Source organism: Dysidea avara, chromosome 2 (assembly GCF_963678975.1).
Source record: "Dysidea avara chromosome 2, odDysAvar1.4, whole genome shotgun sequence".
NCBI lineage: Eukaryota > Metazoa > Porifera > Demospongiae > Dictyoceratida > Dysideidae > Dysidea > Dysidea avara.
The window spans coordinates 35321407-35339585 of NC_089273.1; the positions used below are offsets into that span (position 1 = coordinate 35321407).

The window sequence follows — 18179 nt, forward strand, 5'->3', positions numbered from 1 at the left end:
AAAGGGGTGTTTATCAATGTAATAACTGTGCTAAAATTGTAGCGATGATGTGACATTATGCATTGAGCCTACCTCCATTTACACTACCTGCTTGACTAGACAGATACTATCAGCTAGCATCATGGGGTGAGCCTGTGTAGTTGTAATTGTGCTGCATATGATCTGGTGACTGTTGGCATTGTTTCTGTTATGTAGGTAGTGAGGCAGTGGCAGTCATTACATATGTGACTGAATTTGACAAAACAAGGCTTCGACGCACAAAACTTCATTAGGAGATATGGCGATTTTAAGGAATCATTGTGTAATAACTTCCCAGTGCATACAGCTGTGCAACCAAAATCTGCACCAATTATTCATCTATTTACTAGCTATCACTGAGTGAGTGTATAAATTTCTGATCCCCAAAATTTTCCCTGTTTTGGGCAGCTTTTTTTGAGCGGGTAATAATATCACAGGTGGTAGTAATAGGGTGGGAGGGTGGTGGGTGGTGGGTGGGCTTAACATAGGGGTATAAAATGAAGTAAGAAGACGAATAGAAACCAGTGGCCAAGTTTGGGCCCTCCATGGCCCTCAAATCATTCCAAATTGACTGACAGCACTATTGGCGAGCTCTCTGTGAAGTCCCAGCTCACTACACACCATTATCACAAAGCCATGGCCATTTAATGGCGCCAATCTTCTACTCGTGGCTTTGACAGGGTCGGAAGAAAGCTGCTACAGAAACCAGACTTGCCAGTCCTGATGGAAGTACAGTGTGGAATATGATAGTGTGTTAGACCAGCAATCCATTTCTGGTAAAAACGTATGTTTGATTTTGTGTGTGTGGAAGCCTGGTTATATGAAATCCGGTCACATATATTGGAACATGTTCCTTCAGTAATGAATATTGCAACGTAACTATTTCAAATATTTACATTTTGTTTATATACCACTGCCTTTTACGGTTGAAGTGTCGAAGACTGCGCATTCAGTTCAAGTGGTGAATAATCTGGTGGCTTTTCATCACTATTGTCACTAGGTGTTATCAAAGTCATCGTCCAGTTGTAAATAATCTGGATTATCACTGTGAAGGTGCGCATTATCTTGTAGTTGTGTACTTGCACTTCCGCTGCCATTGAAGATCCAATAATGTGCAGGCAGCCTCTTAGCTGGTATTCATTTGAAGGAAGTAATCCCTATACATTGTACTACAAGTCTTTGAAAAATTGCCGTGACATTGACAATGAGTCGATGACTGACAGCAAATAAGGAAGTTCAGTAATCCATGCCATTTAACTTGGTCTAATGAACGATGACTGACAGTACAAATAAAGAAGCTTAGTAATGTACGCTATTTAACTTCGCAGTGGCATCCACGATGATGAGTACAAATAAGGAAGTCCAGTAATCTACCTGTTAATTACATCTGTGACATTGACAATGACTAACACTACTTTGCATATTACTGTGTCCTTGTGTGACACTAAAGAACTTGTAAGGTTTGTTTTTCATATTTAATCGTGAAGTTGCTGTGTAATGAACGATGACTGGAAGTATTTGTATTTGATCGTAAATTGCCATGTAATTGATGATGACTTGTGGCTCTCTCGCTAGTGTGGGGCTTGCCCCAATTAACTGATATACATGGTAGGTAAGTTGTCCTATAACTGCAACATACATCGACCAATTTCTGTCCAGGTAAGTGGTGACCCTAGCAACGAGGGAAGGTTTAAGATACATGCCAACCAAGCACCGTGCAGCTTTTGAGTGTTAGTGACACAATGAACAGTTACTCTACTTTCAAACTATCAGATGGACGAAATTGGGATCATGAAACAACTACCCAGGGAGGAGGACTGTGGCATTACCATAATATTATTGTCCTGGGAGCTCATCTGCTTTGCTTGCACCTAAGTGATTCACACATTTTGATGCACTGTAGGTAATCACTATATAGCTCACTGTCACACATGCGAATGTCAATGCTGAATTTACTCATTTTTGTAAGCTTTTGGACTATTGGAACTTCCAACCCATTTACCAGGTCTACTAACTGAAGACTTCCAAGCAGTCGATGCTAGGGTCCGGCACCACACAATAGAAACACATGGCTGCATCATGCAATGCCTTGTAACCTTCATGACAATCATTACAGATCACAGTGTATGACCCTTTTTAGTATGATGGGACTGCTTTAGTTGGTGAGTGATGTCACATCACCAGTAAATAAGCCAAATGACAAATGGAAGGTGACTTTTTCTTGCATGAAATATACAGAATACTTGTAGTCAGGTGTTCTCAACTGATTAGTGACTGTATACTGACTGACTTTAAACTTTTGTACAAGGACCTCAGGTGAGACTAGGTTGAATTCTCATCACCCACGCCATTTATCACTTCCCAGTTTAGCTGGCATTTGTTGACTACTGGCACGTTAGCTCAGCACGTAATTGATGATCTATATCGGCCTTCCTGGCAAGTTAGCTCCCCATGTACGTAGTTCACTTACCATCTACCATGCTATTGTAGAATATGCTAACAATAGTACCGTAAGTTACATTAACACCGTCCACCTGAAGCAGTAGGAAAAGGGAAATTGGTAGGGATAGTTTTGCATGAATTTTGACACATCAGTGCATTGATGTGATTAACTTCACCACCGTTAGCTACATGCAGGATACTGGTGGACCTTCAGCATCCTTAAAATGTGCAACCTTTATAATACTCAACTTCTAAATAAACTGATGTAATTGACGACTATTACGGTTTAGCTGACTCGATCTTCCTTGACTGCTGGTACGTCAGCTCAGCATACAATAAACGATCTTCGCGGTTCAGCTGCCCTTCCTTGACTGGTGGCACATTAGCTCAGCACATAATCGACCATCTTCGCGGTTGAACTTGCCTTCCTTGACTGCTAGCACATTAGTTCAGTACGTAATTGATGATCTTTGTGGTTGAGCTGGCCTTCCTTGACTGCTGGCATGTTAACTCAACACGTAATCGACTGTCTTCGCGGTTGAGCTGGCCTTCCTTGACTACTGGCACGTTAGCTCAGCCTGTAATCGACCATCTTCGCGGTTGAGCTAGCCTTTCTTGCCTGCTGGCACGTAATCGACCATCATCGTGGTTGAGCTGGCCTTGCTTTTGACTGCTGGCACATTAGCTCAGCACATAATCCACCATCTTCACGGTTGAGCTGGCTTTCCTTGACTGCTGGCACGTTAGCTCAGCCTGTAATCAACCATATTCATGGTTGAGCTGGCCTTCCTTGACTGCTGGCACGTTAGCTCAGCACACATACTCGACGATTTTCGATAATTTTAACGCTTACGGGCCTAGCACCCTTATTATTTCTAGTTTAATTATGGTTTCGATACCATGCTACGTTATTCGACCCTTTCACAGCCCCCGCCTTTATCCCTCGCTCGTTCGCCACGTGAACACAACTGTGTTGTCATCCCTCAGCCATATGGCTACAGGGAGAACCCTTTGAGGAGGGGGGCTTCTACTTACCTCGTGACGGTTGGGCAGTGGCAAAGCAAGTCAGTCTCGCTTGTCCGGCTCTGCTTTTGTGAGGCCTTCACTAAGCTACTCTAGGCCTGACTCCTGTTTTCTTTGAGCAGCGTCTTTGCTGGCAATTTTCTGCCATCTTCTCTACTCAGTTCCTCGTTATCCGCTGTAGCCGGCTGACTATCCCACACAAGTGTCTTCCTCTTGTTGCGATCGCTCTTCTACTGTACTGTCTCACCGAAAGAAAAACTAGTTCGCACTTCTGCCTCCTGTATGCTTATTGTTCCGTGCACGTGATGCCGGATAGCCTGCCGCCATTTCCGTCCTCTATCTCCGTGATACTTTAAAGAACCGGACTATGATCGGCCAGTTAACCTGGGTTAAACTGTGTCTAACCCTCATCATATTTGTAGAGCTGTACCGATATGGGATTTTGGCATCTAGCGATATCCGATATGGATACCACCAAAAGAAGCCGATAACCGATAGTCAATCCGATATTTGCATTACAAACAAAAGTCATAGTTAATCTCTTCAAAAGTGTACAGTTACCTACTCTACAACAACATGTGGATATATTCATTGCTCACTCTAGTAATAGTGGCTTGGGTTTCTATTGTGCAATCCAGACAATTAGGCACCCACAAACATTTTTATGCATACTCCCATGGAGCCTTAAATGGATATTTCTGCATTACTCCGCATTTTATTGGTTTGTGTGAAGGCTCGTACAGTAGGTTTCCTTGTGACTGTTCTTTTATTACAAAGGTACTATATATAACTGCTTCATTTATTTAAGACTGATAAGCTTTCCAGCAACAAACACTAGAATCGCGTGTATTTGTATGGCTTCTCGTAGCGTAGCGCTTGCTGTCCAGTGAACAATAAGCCACTGCTACTGAACAGCCACATGGATAACGTAGAAAACCAATATTATAATCCGTTTATGTACAAACTATTGCTGTATAAATATCGGTAGCGATATCGGTCCTCGTACAGTTCTGTACCGATGCCAATATTGGTAAAAATTGCCATATCGGTGGCCGATATTTTGGCCGATCCGATTATCGGTACAGCTCTACATATTTGACTGCTCTATTAGGGTATCTCAGCCCAAGAAAAAAAAACAACCTTTGTTTCTTTACTATAGATCCCTCTCTATGTACGTTATATGTGACCGGATCTGTGAAAACCCAACATAATGGCGCAAGCCTAAATTTTCAGTATAGGCTATTGATTGCAATGCGTAAAATATTTACGTAATTCGTAAAATTTTTAAACGCTTTGCTCTTTTTGAAGAAAGGATGCAATGATAAAAATATGGGTACAATCTTATTCACCTACTCAAGAAGAGTTCGAAAATCTTTGGTTCATAGCAGTAGCCTAAAAGATACATGAGTTATGGGCGTTTGTTTACATCATGCCAAAGCAGTTGTACGTGATTGATTTTTCTTCACTGATTTCATTTCTGTATGTAGTGAAGAAAGGTGGTAGGAGAAAAAATCACTGTGTAATGGACTCCCCTATTCAAGGCGAACACAATGGTGTAAGTTGCAACTCTGTACTGCATTGCATTTGTAAGTTACAGTCATTTTTGTAAGCACCTGTAATTTATTTTCCCAACACTTGCTGTACAAATCGATCTTTCTGTTACTCAACTTTGTAGGGCTGTAACTCCAAAAGTTGTTGGCAAATAAGGCTGACACTTGGCCAGAGTATGCACTCGGCTAAGTAGATTATAAATATTTAATAATAAAGAATTTGAAAATGTGCCATTATGTCGGGTTTTCGCAGATCTGGTCACATATGTTGCTATAAGTTGTTGTACTGTACAATGCAATTCTGTGCTGCCAAACTAAACGCCATGTTAGGATCCTGATGTAAAGTATTTAAAAAAAATAAAAAATTCAACTGTGGTTCTCCTGAAAGCATGGACCCCTTTCCCCATGCCCTTGGTATTTTGTACCACAGGTAACACAAAAAAATTCTGGTTTCAGACGTCAATAACTAAAGTAGAAACCCTCCAAAAACTTACTTTTATATGCTTACAATGGATCTCTCCAACAGAAACATTGATTATCTTCCATGGCAAACTATTTCAAATTTATAATAACACTTATAACAATCAATTGTGGCTTTGAGTTTTACAACAATATGTTCTACCAGTACAATCATCTAACTTGTATCTGAGGTAGATGTAGTGCCTAGAAACCTGTTAAGTTGTTGTTATTGTAAACAATCCTAAAAAATAAAATCTAAATTAATCATACCACTGTAGTGAGGGCACAGGTTAGTCCATGACGTGTGCATTGCATGTGCTGTGGTATGCCAAAAGTCACTGAAGTAACATCGAACAGTAAAATAAATCAAGCACATAGCCTTAGACATTATTGAGTTATGCTTCTGTTTGCTTGAGCATATGTATGTTTAATCAAATTCAGATTGAACTCTTATAAACGGTACCACTGCCACATTCATATCAACGCTGTAGGTTGCTTTAATGAAGTAACTTGTTCCCAAAGTACAACCACATTCCCATAAAACATTACAACATATACCGTTGTGTATTTGGCTACATCACTGTAAGAGGCAATTGTCGTATTAGTTCAAAGACTTTGGCACATAATATTCAAAATGAATATTGTCTGTAGTTTTTTACACATGAAACTACTAGACAATACAGGTAAGAAGTGGTACACATACCATGATGATGCAAAATGCACTCCAACAAGGAAAGAAGACTGAAAATTGTAAATTCAGATACAAATAGATTTATTTGTAATGTATTATATGCTACGTATATGCCTCACCTTTACCCTCCTTTGAATTTATAAACGCTATCATAGGGAAACACTATCTCGCCCAATATCTCCCTGTACAAAGTCAGCACACTATGGCGGCTAAAAGTATAGGATTTTTCAGTTGTACTGATATCCGACTAATCTATACCTACAAGAGCCGATACCAATTATACCGGTCCGATTATTGTATATACAATCTGTAAAGTGTAAAATAGAATTACAGGTGTATGATGCATATTCTAATGATTTTTAGAGAAAACAGAAGTGATGTAACTATAAGGGATCCATTAAACCCTGGAATTTATATCATCGATAGCGTTTACACAATACTTACCTCGTAGCAAGTCCCCCAAGAATACAACCATGATGGAAGGCAGCCAGAGGAGGTATGACACGCACATGTGAGCGCATATTATTTGTACAGGGAAGATATTTCATGGGGTTGTCAATGAAAAATACGTGCCAATCGAACTCTATTCTTATGCTTAATTCAACGGTGCAATCTACCCCATTCAACCCCAGTGGTTCAGTTTCGATGATAAACACAGCCTATTGGAGGAACTGTCACGTGATGAATAACTAACCATACGAAATAAGACCAAGCAGCAAGTTGGGAAGAGAAAACTAGTGAAAATCAATTGCACAATTGTCTATTTAAGTAGCTTTGCAGTTCATCAAATCTTGCCTACGGATAGATTTCCCGCGATTTAACTATTTTAAGAATGCAATTACTGAGGATTTTTTTCAGTAGCGCTTAATTCATGTCGTACCTCCTCTGGAATGCAGCACAAAGGCAATACCCAGGGTGATCTTTAAATAGAATACACATAAAATTAACCACTCTATAATAACCTAACTAAGCTAAACTACTAATACACATAATTGCTACAAAACTATTAAGTTCTTTCTGCTACACTTGCTTCTACCAGCTATCACACTAGTAACTGCCTGAATTTATTAGAGTCATGAGGTATAAAATGATGGGAGCTTAAAACAGCACTTAACCTTTTAAATTTCTTTTTGTGATAGACAACTAACAAAGTTAAAGAAGGTTAGCTAAAGTAAATCATTTCAAGGTAGACTTTTGGGGGTGGAATCTTTTGTCACTAATAAATTTGGACAGTTACTCGTGTATGATAGCTGGCATAAGTAAGTGTAGCTGTAGTTTTGTAGCGATTATGTAGCAAAGTGTATTAGAAAGTAGTTTAGCATATTCTAGAGAGCTAGTTTAGTTTTGTGTGTATTCTATTTAAAGATTGCCCTGAGGATCGACTTAGTGCTGCCTGCCGTCATGATTGTAGTCACGGCAGAGTTGCTACAAGGTGAGTATTGTATAAATGCTATAGATGGTATAAATAATCGTAAAATGTTAAGAATCTTTATTCCGTAATTCCGCTGTTCCGTTATTCCGGATTTTAATGAATCCCTATCATTAAGGCACAACTATACATAAGCCAGACATTAAGCACCACAAATATTTTATTTAATATATGCCCCCTTGTCCGGATTATTCTGTGTTTTGATCACTTATCAAGATGGCTACTATACACAGATTATCAGTTTAGCTTTCCTGTGGTGTAGTTCTTTACTGTTAAAGTGTAACAGCTACCATTTTCAGAAGATCTGGGTAAGAATAGTTTAATACAAATAGCAGTACTTACACAAGCAGTCATAAGGCTTCTCAAAACTTAGTGCTTTAATGGAATAGTATAGAGGGGCTTTCTATTTGTTTGTAGTGAGCAAAAAGGCTTTTTATTGCTGCAAATAATGGCACTCATATTAGCCATACAAACTGTCGATAGAAATATCGGTTCTCAGAGCATTTCTACCGATTACTGATACGGTAGAAATTGCCATATCGGCAACCAGTCCAATCACCAATCCAATTATCGGTGCATCTATAATGGCAGACATTTCGCTTTGTGACTTGGATAATACATGAAACGTAATTGCAACGTCATTGCAGATATTGCTCATTACTTCAATGTGAATTATGGAAAAGATTCATACTGTGTATGCAGTAAATATGTAAATTCTAATAAACTAAAATCATGGACATTATGCTACTATAAACCTGCACATGTATACTTTAGGCTAGATGTTGTGTTTGGCTTTTAGTGCTATTTACCACTAGGAAAGTGTAAATGTTATGTAAATGAGTGGATAAAAGCTTGTAAATATATTTGTTAATGGTTTTAATTGTAGTATGGTGTGATGACTTCTTCATGTCTACAAGGCGCATCAAGGTTAGCGTTGTAATTAGTTCTGTAAGGCTTGTAGCAAACATCAGCTTAGTGAAACAAAGCTTGTTGGGTGCTTATATCTTCAATACACTGTCAGTTCTGTTAGTGCGTGACGCTTGAATAACGTCACTTATTATTTGTGGTTTCTTTGGCATTTCACTACAGTATTCTATTACTTTACGTCAGTTTTCTACAGTATACTACTAGATAGGCTAGTATACTACTAGATAGGCTAGTATACTACTAGATAGGCTAGTATACTACTAGATAGGCTAGTATACTACTAGATAGGCTAGTTGTTGTGGCTTAGAACAGTTCAGTAGTAGTGGGCGCAGGGACAGACACCAAAAAAGTGCGTTTAATTGTATTTTTTTAGCGATAGGGAAGGATTTGTGTGAAACTTGTGAAAATTTGTTTTCGTGCACTGCACTTGTAATGCTAAAGCAAGCCTTTCTTAATGGATTTCTGTCCCTGCCCATGTGTCTGCTGGCTGGTTTTCACTAATCATCTTGGCAAAAATGGTAATAGTTCCTCTGCGATTTGATGAGTAGCAATGCTTTGAAGCCCTTCACAAACCACACTATAACTCTTGAGCAATTAACACTAGCAGCTTCAAATCTACCAGCCTATTAGACTAGTCTATGGACTGTAATGGGCCAGTAAGTAAAGATGCGTGCTTATTATCAAAGGCAAGTTATCACCTAAAGTATGAACCTTAACACTTCTGATTGTACAATGTATTATACAAGTACAACCATCCAAAAATTTCTAACATTTAAGATAATATCCTAACATCTGATGCTTCCCAGCAACTTTTTACACCACACTTATTTATAACAATGCTCAGAGGAAGTAAATGTGGGTTTGAGTTTTAAAATACATTTAAGTAGTTTTGATAAGGAATCAACATTAGGAGTGCAAACATTTGTTAATTCTAGTCTACAACACATTACAATAGGAGAATTAAAGACTTAAAGTAACATATTTACTTGATAGCAGATTTAAAAATATACAGTCAAACCTCTATATAATGGGACCAATTGATTTGATGAAGTTTTACTGTTATAAGGAAGTTTTTTAGAAGTAATATTGAATTTGTAAAGGCCTATAGGGACCTCATAAACAGTCCTTTACAAGAAGGTAAAATATATAGTGTTGATTGATTGATTTGTAACTGGGATAGGTAGCTTGTTGTTGATAGTATCCCAGGGAGCTGAAACATCACAGCTCCAGTAAAACAACCAATCATTACATGTAACTAACACACACTGTAGGTAAAAATGTCAACTGTCAAGGGTGCTTTAACAGACATTCCACTACAGCTGACTTAGACAACTCACATGAATTGGAATACAGCTGTCTTCTGTCAAGCCCTCATCACTGAGCTTGCAACAAAGTCTAGCAAAACAAAATAGTAGTGAAGTAGTGTAGATCAGTACAGACATACATACAAACAAGTGTACACACTTTTTTTATAAGTAAACTTTACAATTGTACATAATGGTAACAGTTGTGACAAGATCTACAAGAATCCCACATGTTAAACACATTAAACACAATGGGTAAGAAATACTTACAAATTATATAAAAACACCATAAATTTTAATTTTAAGCACTGGTTTTGTGACAGTATTGTAATATTGTATTGCTGCATATGTTGTAGATTACGTATGTACCCGACAATATTGTGACATATATGTATAGTGTGCTCTAATAAGAATTGGTTGTAGTCTGTTGCTGAACTGCGTATTATTATTATCCGTCTATATGGTCTTAATCATTGACAATACATGGTGTCAGAAGTGGGATTCAACGACGGCAAGCGTTCCTTTACAACCTGCAGCACAATTTTGTTTCAGCAAAATGGATGAGTGGCTAAAATGGAAGAGATGATTCGAACAATATCGAATGGCCTCCAGACTGTCAGAGAAAAACAATGAATGCCAAGCCAGTACACTTCTTTACTGCTTAGGCTCCGATGCAGATGATATCCTGGCAACCACTTGAATCTTAGACGAGAATAGGAAGAAGTACAGCAAGGCTCTAGAGAAGTTTGACGAATATTTTAAAGTAAGGCACAATGTAATATTTGAAAGAGCTCGTTTCAGTCAAAGGAACCAACAACCAGGTGAATCCACTGAGGACTATATAACCGCTTTACACCAGCTAGGACAAGGGTGCGAGTATGGCGTGATGAATGATGAGCTGATTCGTGATCAACTAGTCGTAGGGATAAGAAATGAATGTTTTGTTTAATCGTTGTCAGAACGTTTACAGATACAGTCAAACCTCACTGTGGAACAAGCCAAGAAATTTATAAGACAAAGAGAGGCAGTACAACAGCAACACAGCATACTAAAGGGCAAAAATGACACACAAAGTGAGACTCTTGAACCAATGTATGCGAATCCGACACAAGGGAGGAGAAATTCAGGCTACACTACACCCAGGCAAGTGTCATCTGCTCAAGCAAAACATTGTAGACGGAGTGGAAAAGCTTCCCATCTCCGTCAGGTTTGCCCTGCTAACAATGCTACATGTTTTCACTGCAATAGGAAAGGGCATTTTACGTAGTTCTCAAAGATCATGGGAGAGATTACTACTCCATCACACCAACAAGCCGACAACCAACTAGCTGATTATGATCCATACTCCGATGCTGTTTACCTCAGTGCTGACAATGTTTACCTTGATACTGTCAATAATGTTAACGCTAACCAATGGAATGTCACAGTGTTAGTTGGAAGTAATCCAATCGTCTTCAAAGTGGACACTGGAGCTGAGGTGACTGCTTTGACAGAGGAGACATTTCGTTACTTTCCAAGCCAGTACCGCAACTTCATAAATCACCACACACCTTGTGGGGAGCCAACTGGTCACCTCTTAATGTAATCGGTGAAAGTCAAACGACACTCAGTTACAAGGATAAATCCAGTAATCAACGAGTATTTGTTGTCCGTGAGTTGCAACACAACTTATTGGGACTACCAGCCATCAGAGATCTCGAGATAATCACTGGCATCAATGCCATCGAACTGAATGCTCCAGTCCAGTATCCAGCACTTTTTAATGGATTAGATACCTTTAAGGGAGAATACACCATCAACCTGAAACCAGATGCCAACCCCTTTTCACTTTTTACGCAAAGAAACATGCCAATACCCCTGCACGAGAAAGTTAAACAGGAGTTAAACCGAATGGAGAGCCTTGGAGTGATTTCCCAAGTTACTGAGCCAACACCATGGTGTGCGGCTATGGTGGTGGTACCCAAACCATCAGGATCCATCCATATGTGTGTTTGATTTCAGACCCTTGAATGAAAGTGTGATGAGAGAGGTGCATCCAATGCCAAAAATAGATGTCACACTAGCTCAATTAAATGGAACTAAAGTATTTAGTATGTTAGACACAAACAGTGGTTTCTGGCAAGTGCCATTAGCCAAAGAATCACGTCTTTTAACTACATTTATAACTCCACAGAGTCACTTTTGCTTCAATAAGCTACCATTGGAATCATCAGTGCACCGGGACACTTCCAGCGTCGTATCAGTGAGATACTTGATGAAATTCCAGGAGTTGTGTGTCATTTTGATGATGTTTTGGTGGCTGGGAAAGATCAGGAAGAACATGATAAGCATCTCCATGCAGTTCTTGAAAGGATTCAAGCAGCTGGACTCACTCTTAACAGAGAGAAGCGCCAATTTTCATGTTCTAGAATTGTGTTCCTTGGCCATGTCATAGATGCCAATGGTGTATCTCCAGATCCCTGTAAGACAGGGGCTATCCAAAAGATGAAGTCTCCTACAACAGTCACTGAACTTCGGAGATGTAAAGGTATGATTAACCAGCTTAACAAATTTTCCCCTAAAATTGTTGAAACAAGTCAACCTCTTCGAGAACTCTTGAAGTCTAACACTGCATGGCTATGGACCCCAATCATGAAGACGCAATACAAAAACTAAAGGAAGAAATAGCCTCACCATGAGTTCTTGTCCATTATGACCTTAATGCAGAAACTAAAATCAGTGCTGATGCATCAGCACACAGTCTGGGAGCAGTCCTCCTTCAATGTTAAGGTAACCGTGAGTGGAAACCAGTGGTATTTGCCTCCCGTAGTCTCAGTGATACTGAAAGTCGCTACACGCAAATCAAAAAAGAGGCATTGGCTCTAGTGTGGTCTGCTGAAAAATTTTCTGATCATGTGCTAGGCAAGTCATTCCTTTTTGAGACTGACCACAAGCCACTCGTCCCACTTTTGGGAAGCAAATGACTAGATTCCCTTCCACCAAGAGTTCTCCGCTTTCGCTTATGCCTCACAAGATTCCAACATTCTATTTGCCATGTGCCAGGCAAGACACTTTATATGGCTGACACAATTTCAAGAGCACCACTCAACACTCTTACACAAGAAATAACATCAGACACTGAAATGTTTATGCAATCCATCATTACCACCCTACCAGCAACAAGACATTACCTTGATACATATCGTACGGCTCAACTTCAAGACCACACTTGTTCCCAGCTCATACAGCTCTGTGACTCTGGGTGGCCAAATTGTAACAGTCTCAGAGGTGACCTCCGTAAATACTGGCAAGTCCGTGCTAGCCTCACTGTAAATGACAACCTCCTCTTATTTGGTTCAAGAATAATTGTGCCTGAAGCTATGAGAGCAGAAACACTTAGGAAGATACACCAAGGCCACCAAGGTTTTCAGAAGTGTCAATCTAGAGAATCAGCAGCAGTTTGGTGGCCAGGGATCACAAGAGCTTTTGAAGATTTCATCAGAGCATGTCCTGAATGTCAACAGACAATACCTGTACAAAGAGAGAGCCACTGTTAAGCACTTCATTACCCATGTAGTTACTCCTGGGAAAAGCTAGCAACGGACCTATTTGACCTCAAAGGTAAAACATACATCGTGCTAGTAGATTACTACTCACGTTTTGTTGAGGTACAACAACTTCAATCAACAACAATTTCCAGTGTTATTTTCTTCCTTAAACCTATCTTTTCAAGGTATGATATCCAGAAATCCTGGTAAGTGACAATGGGCCACAATTTGCATCTGAGGAAATGAGTCAATTTGCTGAAACCTTTTGGACTTCGTCATTTTACTTCCAGTCCCTACTACCACAAGCAAACGGTCAAGCTGAGCACACAGTACGCACTATCAAAAATCTACTTAAGAATGCGAAAGACCCATACATGGCACTACTAAGCTACCATGCCACCCCACTGTAGTGGTGTAATCTCAGTCCAGCTGAGCTACTTCAAGGGTGTAGGATAACAACAGATGTTTCCCAGCCAAAGAGCTCATTTATTCCTCATACCCAACAGCTCAAGGAGCTTCACGATAAATAAAAATCTAGTCGGAGTGAATATTACAATAAGGGTCACCGTGCTTGCTCTCTTCCACTGTTGACCGACAATACACCTGTATGGGTTCAGACTGAGAATTCTAATGTACCTGGAACTGTTGTTCGTCAGGCACCCACTCCCCGATCTTACATTTTATCAACTCCTAGTGGGCAGATGAGAACAGAATAAATTTGAGACTTAAGACAAGAAGCAGACATTCCACAAACAGAGAGCAGAGTTCCAGAGAATTGTAATGACATACCTAGTAGAGTTGTAACCAGAAGCCAATCAGGGGCAGTAATTAGACCACTTGATAGATTAAGATTTTGAAAGGGGAAATGTGACAGACTGTATTGTATTGTAATATTGTATTGCTGCATATGTTGCATGTTGTAGATTATGTATGTATCCGGAAATATTGTGACGTATATGCAGAGCCTGAAATTATGGTTAGACATCTGCCATTTTCTGACCATTTCTGGCTAATGTCTGAACACTTTTAGGAAGTATTTGTACAGTACTATTGAGTATGTCCGACCAAATAGCAGGACTTGTCAGATCATTTCCAAAACATAATCTCAGGCCCTGTATATGTATAGTGTACTCAAATAAGAATTGGTTATAGTTTGTTGCTGAACGGCGTGTTATTATTGTCCGTCTATATGGTCTTAATCGTTAACAATACAGGTTTCACGATAAATTCAAAGAAAGGTGCTAACAGCAAAGCCTGTGGTACAGCCTGTATGTGGTAAGGTGTTCGAAAACCTTCAGTGTTCCCAAACAAATGGAAGATATGAGCATTAGTCTGCCTTGCATTGGATGAACAGTTTTAAGTCCCATTTTTTCTACTGGAGTTATTGCAATTTGCCAAAAAAGACTTGAACAAAACTTACTCAGTAATGGATTCATCTGTTCATCAAGAACATGATAGTGAAATTTCCATTTCAATACTGGACTATATTTGTAAATCATGATCATTAATTTATTTTACATTGTCACTATACAAATCAATCTTTTCGGTTGTTACCATTTTGTAGAGCTACATGGTACCGCTCAAATATAACGTCATCTCATGAGAGTGTGAGTTATTAATAAACAAGTTAATTAAAAGGTGTGGCACCCATTTCTTTTGTGGTATTCATCCCGTTTCATTTGGGATGAATACTCCCAATTGATATTAATGCATGCATGGTATTACAAAGCCAATTAAAAGAGCTGTATATTGCATGGTTAAAACATGATGGAAGAACAAGTTAAAACATGATGGAATAACAAGTTAAAACATGATGGAATAACAAGTTAAAACATGATGGAATAACAAGTTAAAACATGATGGAATAACAAGTTAAAACATGATGGAATAACAAGTTAAAACATGATGGAATAACAAGTTGTGTTCATGAAAAATTGAAATGAGACAAAATTTTACTTCATGTTCCCTATTTTTGCAGGCCTGGTCACACTGATATGAATGCTCTATTAGAATATACACTGTACACATTTGACTGCTCTATTAGAGTATCTCAGTCTCAAAAATATTTCAAAAGTTTGTGTTTTCACTGTAGATCCCTCCCTACTTGTGAGTTTTATGCTATTGAGCTGTACTGCTGTATCACATGCTGCTACAGTGTAATTCTGTGTCAAACTAAAGGCCATGTTAGGATTCTGATGTAAAGATTTTAAACTGGGGTCTCCTGAAAACTTGAAACCCCTCCCTGCTCCTATGTACGTACGTATGCCCCTGGCATTTTGTACCACAGGGCACATAATAATTTTTCTGGTTTCAAACTTTAACTAACTAAGGGCCAGTAAGGGGTCATCCACAATTTCACAAGCTAGAGGGGAGGGGGTAAAATAGTATGCACACTTTTAAAAAATGCCGATCACACTACGTAGTTGGCAAGACATCCAAATGCAGTCCATAAGACTCTTGTAAACTGCTCTTGCTAATTAAAAGTCAGTGTCCATTTTAACGGTGGACTAAAAAGCAAGCTGACGCTGTCAATGCATGGGCCCAGATTGGAAATAGTAGACTATTGTGTATTTCAGCAAACTCTAGAGAACTATGTAGGGCTACGAAATGAGGTTTTATAAGCTGAAGGAAAGGCAAGATAAAGCCCACTGAATCGTTTTCAAACAACAGTTATCAGCGTGATAACACTACAGGCTTCACACCTTTATAACAGCACTTTCTTTCTCTTTAGTCTTAGTCTAGCACTACTGATAAACAATTACAACTGAATAGTACTTAGCCACACTGTTTGTTGTTTTTGTTTTCTACCTGCAGAATGTGTTGTGGGAATGTGTTGTGGGTTTAGGAATACAATTGGGTATGGGAGGCTGGATTATGTGGGTACTAATTTGTTGTTGGTTACCTATAGGGAAAGCCTGTCTCTGCAGAGGCCACATCTGCTGACTCCAGGCTATGGACGAATGGTCCAACATACCACATTCTATGTAGCACTGCTGTTGCTACTGCCAGTGGTGGAATAGTTTTATATGAACAGATTGAGAACGAGTTGTTTCTGTGACGTGTACACCTTTACAAAAGTACATCAGGTTAATACTACTGCCTGGTGTACAAACTTTTCCTTCAGGGTATCAGCTTCTAAAACATCAAAATGATAAAGCCATAAGATGCTTAAAAGATAAAACAAAGGTCATAACATGCAATATTAAAGAAGTATCTATGTATTTATTCTGCTAAACAATACATCCATATGTGCCAACATTTATATAGTATGCTTTGGGCTAGGGGGAAGGGGATCAGAAACAAGTATACTCTTTGTACGCTCGTAAAAAGGCTGAAACCTATTGTATGCTCTTCTTATTCACCTAAGTTTGAAAATCTTTGCTTTGTAGCAGTAGACTAAATGATATGCGAGTTAAGTCCATTTGTTTACGTCACGTTGAAGCGATCATACACGATCACTCTTCACTGATTTCGCCTCTGTATGTAGTGAAGAAAGATGACAGAATGAAAACCTTACCCAGTCATGGACTCCCCTGAATACGATGGTACAAGTATAACTTTGTACTGCATTGCGTTGGTACAGCCATTATCGTAAACACCTGTAGATTATTTTACCATTACTTACTGTGCAAATGATCTTGCTACTTTGTAAGGCTGTGACTCCAAAAGCTGTTGTCATACAAGGCTGAAACTTAGCCAGAGCATACACTTGGCTAAGTAGATTATAAATATTAGAATTCAAAATGCACCATTATGTAGGGTTTTCGCAGATGAAATAAAATCATGGACATTATGTTACCGGGTACATGCACATTTTTTAAAATTTGTGCAAATATATTTCCAACTGACAATACATCAGTTAACACCTCTGATTGTACAATGTATTATACAAGTACAACCATCCAAAAATTTTAACAACAACTGAAAAAACATCCTCACATATTTTGATGTCAGTGACTATATTACACCACACTCATTTATAGTGATGCTCAGAGGAAGTAAATGTGGGTTTGAGTTTTAAAATACATTTAAGTTGTTTTGAAAAGGAATCAACCATCAGAGTGCAAGTATAATACATTAGGTGGCTACTATGAGCTTGTGTGCCAGAAGCCCACAGCGTTTATATGGATTCACGAGTGACTGACCTTGTTTAATCATTTGTCAATACAGTGAAACCTGTCTAATCAGGTCACTGCATAAAGAGGTCACCTGTCTAAACTGGCCATTTTAAAAATCCCCACATGTGCCAACTTTGTACAAAGTGACCTGTGTAATGCAGCCACCTCCGTAATGAGGTCAGAAATTTTGTCCCTATGATGACCGGAATAGACAGGTTTCACTGTACTGTCATTGATTTTAACTTCTCTCAAAAATGCTATTTTCTGGCTTAAAACAACTCCTTTGCCTGGTTTCTGCTTCAAACGTGTCTAGTCAACACTTGCAACAGTATGTTCAGATACAAGCCGCGGCTCTTATGACAATAATTCTAGGTCGTGAAGCGGCTACTATCCGGTGCGGATATTATACGAGCCATGGCTATTAACTGGTCAAATACAGTATACAATGTATAATGGAACCGACTGATTTGATGAAGTTTTAAGGAGGTTGGTTTTAGAAGTAAAATTGCATAAATTTGTAAAGGCCTATAGGGACCTCATAAACAGTCCTTGGTAAAATGTAGTGTCAATTGATTGATTTGTAACTGGGATAGGCAGCTTGTTGTTGATAGTATCCCAGGGAGCTGAAACATCACAGCTCCAGTAAAACAATGTACAATAAATACATTTAACTAATAGGCACAAGTGTCAA

General features: G+C 39.0%; 1 protein-coding gene across 6 annotated transcripts in view; it reads right to left on the bottom strand.

Moving 5' to 3' along the window:
* Window positions 1-18179, bottom strand: part of LOC136247177 (uncharacterized) — a 52141-nt gene that overhangs the window by 23824 nt on the left and 10138 nt on the right. For all 6 annotated transcript variants that reach the window (XM_066038820.1, XM_066038819.1, XM_066038818.1 and 3 more), the window contains one exon: window positions 9877-9934. The gene's annotated coding sequence lies outside the window, so the exon portion shown is untranslated. The remainder of the gene's footprint in view (window positions 1-9876; window positions 9935-18179) is intronic.